The sequence below is a fragment of the Anabas testudineus genome, chromosome 17 (assembly GCF_900324465.2).
Source record: "Anabas testudineus chromosome 17, fAnaTes1.2, whole genome shotgun sequence".
NCBI classification, from domain to species: Eukaryota; Metazoa; Chordata; class Actinopteri; order Anabantiformes; family Anabantidae; genus Anabas; species Anabas testudineus.
Window position 1 is genome coordinate 9,836,922 of NC_046626.1, and position 8,667 is coordinate 9,845,588.

Consider the following 8,667-nt stretch of genomic DNA (forward strand, 5'->3'; position numbering starts at 1 on the left):
AATATAGGAACTTTACAATCTGCTGCGTTTTAGTTACATTTGGGTAATATTCAAAGCCCTCACTGAACTGTTATTAGTTAGGAATCATAAACCAGTAAACACTATTAACCACAACCCTTACAACTTCTAAAAGCGGTATTTTAAATACTACATTGTGTCGAGCTGTGCGCAAGTCTTTATAAACTGTGAAGTAAACATGTGGTGAAATATATTTTTGATAACAGGAGAGAAATAACGTACATTTGCTGGACTACAGTCCCACTATGCTACATTATAAACATATTATGGATAGGCTACATGTTGTCCTATGGCTGCAACAATATTAAGTGATATATTTTAATGAATGGTTTTCCTGGATGCAGAGACTCCAGAAAGGACGAGAAACGTTGCACTAGCCGCGTTTCTATTTTACTGCTGTACAATTCACTGCTGCAGAAAAAGGCCCACGCCTAGCCAAATGCTGATGGCATATTCAGGATACATGCGGCCTTATCCAGGGTGATATTATGATATGAGCGATATCTGGGCTCAGGAGATGAGATAGTGGAGACGATAACAGTCACATTTTGTGATAACACAGGCAACAGGCAGAGACAAGACCCAAAGAGCAACTTCCAATATCTCCCAAAGTTTGAAAGGATATTTAAAATCTGTGTGTGTGTGTGTGTGTGTGTGTGTGTGTGTGTGTGTGTGTGTGTGTAGGCAAACCAATAAAAGAGCAGGGAGCTACAGACCGGTTTTCCAAACGAAGCTTGCATCAGATAGCAGTTACATATCTGATTCTTGCGCATGGGCAATCTGTTTGTATCATTGAGGTGCAGCTCTCCTGTCAGGATGCAGCACAGGTCCGGTTCTACTGTATGAATCTTATTCCACTCTACATCATTTGTTAGTGATCTAATCAGCTGTGGCCTCCACTGCTGTTATCCTGCAATTTAACTTGCACCACGTAGCGGTTTAGGAAAAGCGGGAAGGTTTGCACCATCTAAAAATATATATTTTTGCAAAACTAGCACGAGAGCGGTGTTCATTTTCATTGGATGCACAGGGTGTTTTGCTCCTGAGCATGCGCGATCAAGGCGTTGGCATACACGTGCATCCCAATATTGCATTTGTTCACCCACTATACAATAATAAACAATTTCTGTAACTACTCTAACTAAATATATAGATATAATAATCAGTGTTCCTGTAGGACATCACACCTTATAGTCACATAAGTTCAATTTAAATTAAGACAAAATAATGAATGATAATGTTGATAGTGATGATAATAATGATCTTTTATCTGTTGTGTCATTAAAATAAAACATTTACTCTAACATAAATGTTCTTATGAGACTTGAGATTATTAAACTATTTTGGATCTTAACTATTTTTTGTATACTCACAATAATCACACAAAAGCGACGTTAATTCTTAGACTCTGTCAACTGCACTGAAGGCTTAAAAAAGAGGGCACGGTGTGTGTGTGTGTGTGTGTGTGTGTGTGTGTGTGTGTGTGTGTGTGTGTCCGTCCTCACACGAATTTTCCCACAACCAAGTGACAGGGAAAATTTAACCCACTCCCCCCCTACGAGAAAGAAGTCAACATCAAGTTCAACAACGTGCCGGAGAGAAATTTACATGACAATCGGGTCTGGGGTCCTCCAGGTCCCCCCACTCTGCACAACAGAGTCTGGCGTCAGCCCCGCTACACTTTCCCAGGCTCACAACAATATCTCCCTGCTGAACTCTGCACTGCAGCGCTGCCTGGGGCCTCTTCCTCCTCCTCTTCCTCCTCCTCTACTACCACATGAATACTTCTCACATGAGCACATGGCTGCAGAGAGCCTCATTAAATATTCCTGAGTTTGCATAAACTAAAAGAATTAGTTTAAGATTTTTCTGATGATTCAAGTCTGCAATGCTCCCGAGGCTTTGCTGTAGCTACTACTACTATTTTACTACGTTATTGTGGTCTATTATTTAAAAATTACAACTTCTCACCTGACATTAGCACAATTTAACCAGTAAAATAAAGAAATAGCTGGAGAAAGCAATTTTAAAACGAATATTAAAATATAAATTCTCAAATACGATGATGTTGTCAAATAAAATAAGAAAAAAAAAAGGTACAATTAAAAAAATTAAGCCATAATGTACACACACACTTAACAACATCAAAGATCAAAATAATAACTAGTTCCACATGGATCATCTGGACACAGGAACATGCTACATGGTCTAATTTAGTGAATCAGAATCTGTCTCAGCTCCTTTTTCTGTTAAGACTCAGTTTTTACAGTAACAGAGGGAGTGGGAGATCTACCGGGCTTCCTGCGAGACACAGGTGCACCCCCAACGCCATTTTTCTTCCAATCTGACATTTATTTGACTCGCTGTATTAGATTATTATCTGCCTAGTATGTAGAAAAATCCTCTCTTACCGGATAAAGCGGGTCAGACAGGAGTGTGAGAGCTGCGGCAACAGACCGCGAGAGCGAGTGGAGGGAGGAGGAGGATGAGGAAGGAGCAGGAAGGAGGGAGAGGAGGGAGTAGAGTCGGCTCAGGGCCTATCAAATTTGTCAAACAGGCCCTATATCTGGGGGGAATAAACGGGAATATAAAACAACCTGAAAGTAGTTTGCTGCTGGTTTGATTGTGAAATACAGACTAGAATCACAGCGACTAAACCGCGCTGCAGGAACATGTGTAGATGCACTGATGGGGGATATAAAACCTGCACAACACAATTATAGACTGATGACCACTGGGTTAAAGGCTATTTTCGTTACTAAATCATTCACGTAATTTGTGTTGCTTTTCTCAAAATACGTAGGTCCAGTTTTTACACAACCCAAACTCGCCTGTATCACGTAGTGATTTTACAAACCTGAAAAGGACAAATTAAGGTTGAGCTTCACAGGCTGATCCTTCATCGTCCAGGTCCAGACATGTTTTATAATCTCTCTGTTCCCAGAATCAAACATCAGTACAGTGAAGGTATCACAGCAAAGACCGACTATCACATCATGGACGAGGCTATTATCCTGTTTAAAAAGATTAAATATGGGATTTATTCTAATAAAATAAATACAGAAGACCATAATCCAAGGCACTTTATGAAATATGCTACTTTATAATAATGCACACCGGACATAAAGGTGTTTACAGTCTGTTTATGTTCTCCCTGTGTCGGTCCATCCTCCTATTTACATCGTAAAAGCTTATTAATTGCAGTTGTTATATTGCTGCCTGAAGATCAACACATTGTGGCTGTTTCGAGAACTGGAGAAATAAATTTTAACGACTTAGATCTTAAAACCAAACGGTCGATATGTGCTGAAAGCCTCGTTTCTAAAAGGTACATGTGTAAACTGAAGAAATACAGTATACAGTAAAAATGCATCTGCAACAGGACGAAACAGCGACACACTTTGGCGAGAAGAACCCAGATCAGCCCGTGTTGCAGTGATGCTAATTTTGTTTTATTATACTGAGCGTGTGTTTATTGTACAATATTTCTGTCTGATTGCACAATGATAAACGGAAAAATCTAATGAGAAAGCTGAAATCTGTTCTGGTCTAGAAAAAGTATGTTATCCAGGCCTAAATGTAAATCAAATCGTAAAACTAAAGTTTTGTAATGAAGAGCAAATAATTTACTTCATGCAATAAAATATTTATAAAGCTCGTGTTAATTCTAAAAAAAATGTTTCTTATTGGAAAATGTAGATCAGCACAAAACCACCTGTGTTAACATAAGAAAGCTACTGAAACAAACAGCTGTGGACTATAAATGCTGTGCACTCATCAAACAGGGTTTTATACGTTAATATTATGTAGCATTAAAACACATTAGTGCAGTTTTTATCAGTTTTTATCAGAGTTGTCAAAAATATTGCCTGCTGAGTTTCAACAGGTTGAAAAGAGTTTAAATGTTAAAGGTGGACTGAAACTGGTTAATGACCCTGTAACTGTGGAACTCTATATGGTGTGCATTATTGTTATTATTATTGGTAATAATAATAATAATTATTATTATTGTTGTTGTTATTGTTATTGTTGTTATTATTCAATCACGATATTTGAGAGATTGAATAAAGTCTATAAGTGTTATGTTGTTTAATTTACAAATTTAGCTCAATGACATTATGATTTACTTGTTTCTTTTCATAATACAGGAAATAATCTCAGTCTGTGTGGTAATCAACTGAAAACTGAAATTATATTGTCACTTTTCTTTTCCAATGCTCATGATTCTAACAGGTTAGTGTTATTTTAGATCTATTGTGTTTTATATGTAGGCTATTAAAAAAACCACAACTTCCTACTGTTACAAAATGTATATAAATTAAATTTAAATTTTACCTGAATGAAATTAATGAAACCTGCTCAGATAATTTAACACACTTCACCTGTGTAGTATGACAGTAAACATCTATTCTGGTCAATCAGCTAAAAGGCCACTGTAAAATAAAGGTTGTTAAATGTGGTTTGCTTGAATTATTAATTGTCAGCTAATTTATTAATTAGCTGACACAAATTAACAATAAACTATTGTATTTATTGTTGCACTTCCTTAATTAGCTATTTGTGTTTTGAGCTGTTTGGCTTTTTTTACATTACAGTACACGTGAATCATAAAAGTTCACATTGATGTCACACATGAATATGTTCATGTAGAATAAGATTTCTTTTAACGTTTTCTTTATATGTGATGTGCTACAATTGTACAAATTTGAATCTAAGATGAAGAATTATTCAGACTTCATGTAAAGCTTCTATTTTGCTACTTTTATGCAGGGTGTATAATGTAAATATGTTTGTTTTAAAACACTGTATTGTGCAATTTCAAATTAGATGTTTTAATTATTAAACTACATTTATTTTCAGGTATCAGTATCTTTATGAATTATATTTTCCGACTGCACCTAAATCTTACATCAGAAAGTGAATAATCACTTACAGAGTGAAATAAATGTGTCACTGCTAGGCTGGGTCTCTTCACTGTTCTGGTGATTAAAACTCACTCATATTAGAAATAATATTAAAAATAATTCACTCAAATTAAAATCAAGTTACAGCATCAGGCTCAAGTTTGGCCCGTTAAGAAAATGGTGAAATTAAGTAATTTAACAAATACACGTTGAGACGAATTTAGGTTATATTACAAAAAACAGCTGTCTATAGACAATCTGTCTATTAAGACAGATTATTAAGATATATTTGTTTATTTAGTCTTGTTCACCACTGTACGGTTTGTAAAATACAAAGATGTGGAAGTAGATAACATAATAACACAAACCTTTACAGTGAGACTAAAAACAGATTTAAAAAAGGAAGAAACTAAATAAAGTCGACACACTTCATAATGAATTATAACATGTATTATTATTACAACAAAGCACTGTTATGTTATGATTTAGAATTTGGAAATGCACGATTTGATTTCTGAGAGATATATTTTAAAAGGAATTACTACAAAGTTACAAAGTCAAATTCACACTTTCAACAAAAACAAGCAGCCTAAGAATGATGTCGCTTAATATTTTGTACACGCTGACTGGGTTAATGTTAGAGACCCACAATACGAGTAAACAACAATCTTACACACAAAATAAACTAAAAGAAGTCTGAGCTTCTGTGCCACAGTGGCCAGAATTACTTTTAGACAACGAGTAACAAACAACAGAAATTATAGTAAAAAAAAAAAAACAAGAAACACAAAGAGCAACAAGCTGAAACAGGCTCGTTTTACACCAAACATCAAACATCCGAATAACCACAGTCACAAACTCTAAATGCTCAGATGATGAATTCACTCTTAGGCTCCGAAGGTTTAGTGAAAGTTGTGCAAACGTGAGTTAAACGTCTTACCGGGGCAGAGACCTGGTCATCCCTCCTGCGCCTGGTGTGAAGGGGGACAGGAGCTGGAGGCAGGCTGCCTTTTATGATAATCACAGCTGACGCCGGCCCGTGCGCCGCCCTCGAGACCGCGTTCCCACGAGCCGCATTCCTGCGGTCAAGTTCAAGCTGGAAGCTCGAGCCTCCATCACCATGCGAGGCGTGCCGCGTGGCTAATTGGAGGGGGGGGGGGGGGGGGGGGGGCGCGCTCCGTGCTGTGGGAGAGTTGGTCACCTTGTGTTCAGACTCAGGACATAGACGTGGCCCGATGGATGGATGGATGGATGGATGGATGGATTTCAGTGCAAACACACGAGCTCAAACCCCCAGTGCAGTTGCAGCCTCTTGTAAAATAGTTCCTGATGTAATTGATTTTAAATTTTGGGCCTAAACATGAGCACAAGGTAAAATACCAATCAGTCAGGTGTGTAGTCAGGAAATGCGCAATAATCGTTGCCTATAGATCATTTTCACACACAGCACATGTTACTAACGTTGATAACCAGCTGGCTCCGGGGTTTGCTTCTCCTGGCTTCTCCTGGCTTCTTCTGCCTCACTGTGGATCTGACTCATCAATTACAAAGTTTATGTTCTTGCTATGACCATGGCTGAATGTCTGCTGTGGAAAAAGCTCTGCTGTCTGCCACACTTCCTTCTTAATGCTAGTCCAACAATGAGAAATGTAGTACTGGTTATGTGAAAAGACAAGAAATGTAAAACTGATCAGCATTGTCTTTTTTTAACCACAAGAAACACTGAAAGGAACAAACCAAAGTCCCTTTGGCAGCACATTTCTGCAGCAGTGAATTTAGACCAATTCAAGTATTAATGGGTTTAATAAGAATGTTTTACATTCAGTTATATGCGCCAGTTGTTGTTGAACATCACGTGGGTGCATTTGTTTTAACCTCCAACAATAAATCAAAGTATACATGAATTCTGGTGGTTTCATTGTTGTACTTGACAAATGTTTGTGGTAAGTTTTGGGATACAGGATGTTTAACATGGTTCAGAGCGTTTTTGTTTTATGCGTCTTCAGGTTTGACTGTGTTTCAGTTTCATGGTTGCAAGGATACTGTTAAGCTGAAGTTAGAAGTGGAAAGGTTTTCTCGATAGTGGTAGAAATGATAACTGAGGAACAAAAATGAAAGAAAAACACCAGTAGGTCAGAAGAGTTCAGACATCCAAGACTGAAGACACTCGAGGGAACTCTCATGGACTTATTCCATTTTCTAAAACAGTTTTACATCTATAACACACCTTGTTACATCTCAACTTTTACATACAAGACTGTCATGTTATGCACATATTCTTGACTAAACAATTGTTTTTGTTTGTATATTATTGTCCCTTGCAAAAGAAATGCATAAAAAATGTAGGACTGGCCGCTCCATTTGCTTTATAAATGCAGAAACACAGCAAATAGTGTCACCTTATTTCAAACCTTTCTTCCAATAGTAATCAAATTTGCATGTTCTGCACTTATGCGACTATTTTAATATAAAATAATGTGAATCGCTCTTTTCCAGTTTTCACCAGTGATTTGAGCCGACACCAGGTGTGTGTACACATACCCTGTGAGTTTGATGATTTCAGAAGCTGAAGATTCCCACATGCATAACGTGTGAGTGTGATGTGTCTAGCCAGAGTATAATTGCCTGGCTCAGTCCCAGACAGCCTTGTCCCACCTCCCCATGTTCCTGCATTTTGAGGTCCCATAAAACAGTGTCTGGCTTGCTGATCCCATGACGCCTGGGGGGAATAAATCCCTCACTCATGATTTGGTTGGTGTGTTTCTGTCTGTGATCATGAAGTAAAGAGGCTCAGATATTAGGAAGTTGCTGCAGTTGTCCTTATTTCACCTACATGTCAGATTTATGTCAAGATTTTAAAATGTACTTTTCATTGTACCACAGAAAGGACATTTTCCTCTGGTACTTTACTGAGCTATCATTTGTTGTATTAGAATAACGAGTATTATTCATGTGGTCGTGGAAAACACAAAAACAATACTGGGACCTTGAACCTTTGGCCCAGTGTGCATCTTTGCTGTTGTTGTACATTTACGAGCCCATATACTTGTTCACTAGCCTCCTTTTTACAGACCTCTGTAGTTTAGCTTTAAAAGCTGAACAACCTCATAAAGACGTTTGACTCATAACTCTCTGTGGTCCTGTTAACAGAGAACCAGATTCATCAGTGTGGAGGGAAACATCTTATTATGTAATGACCACAGAGAGGGCTGGCCAGGTCAGAGGTGAGATGAACCGCTGACCCCGCCGTGAGCTGCAGAGTGTGCCGGTGACCACTGGGCTGTTGATGAACTCGTCAACTCACGGACAGTGCATTTGGTGACCTTTGGTGTCACTTGGTGGACAGCAGAAGGATGTGTCTTTCACCCAATCAGCACTGATCAGTTGACCTGTGGAGGCAGGAAAACAGTACTGATGCTATTTCAGTGGATTTGAATCAATACTGGGTCATGAAGCATGAAAGTACACAAACATATTAACACGTTCATAGGCAGTGAATGCGCACTAAATGAGGAGGGTTACATGAATTCAATGTTCATTAGCATATTAGAAGTATTAGTAGCACAATAATCTTAATGTTGTAGTATTACATACATTCACAAATTTTTGTCAGCTGATGTAGTTTGTTCAGTTGTCACAGAGCCAGGAGAAGCAAAAACTGATTCTAAATGGTAACAACTGTGTTGTATTGTTTATCCTTCATGATCTGTTCCATAAATACATACGTCTCATCTACTTACAACGA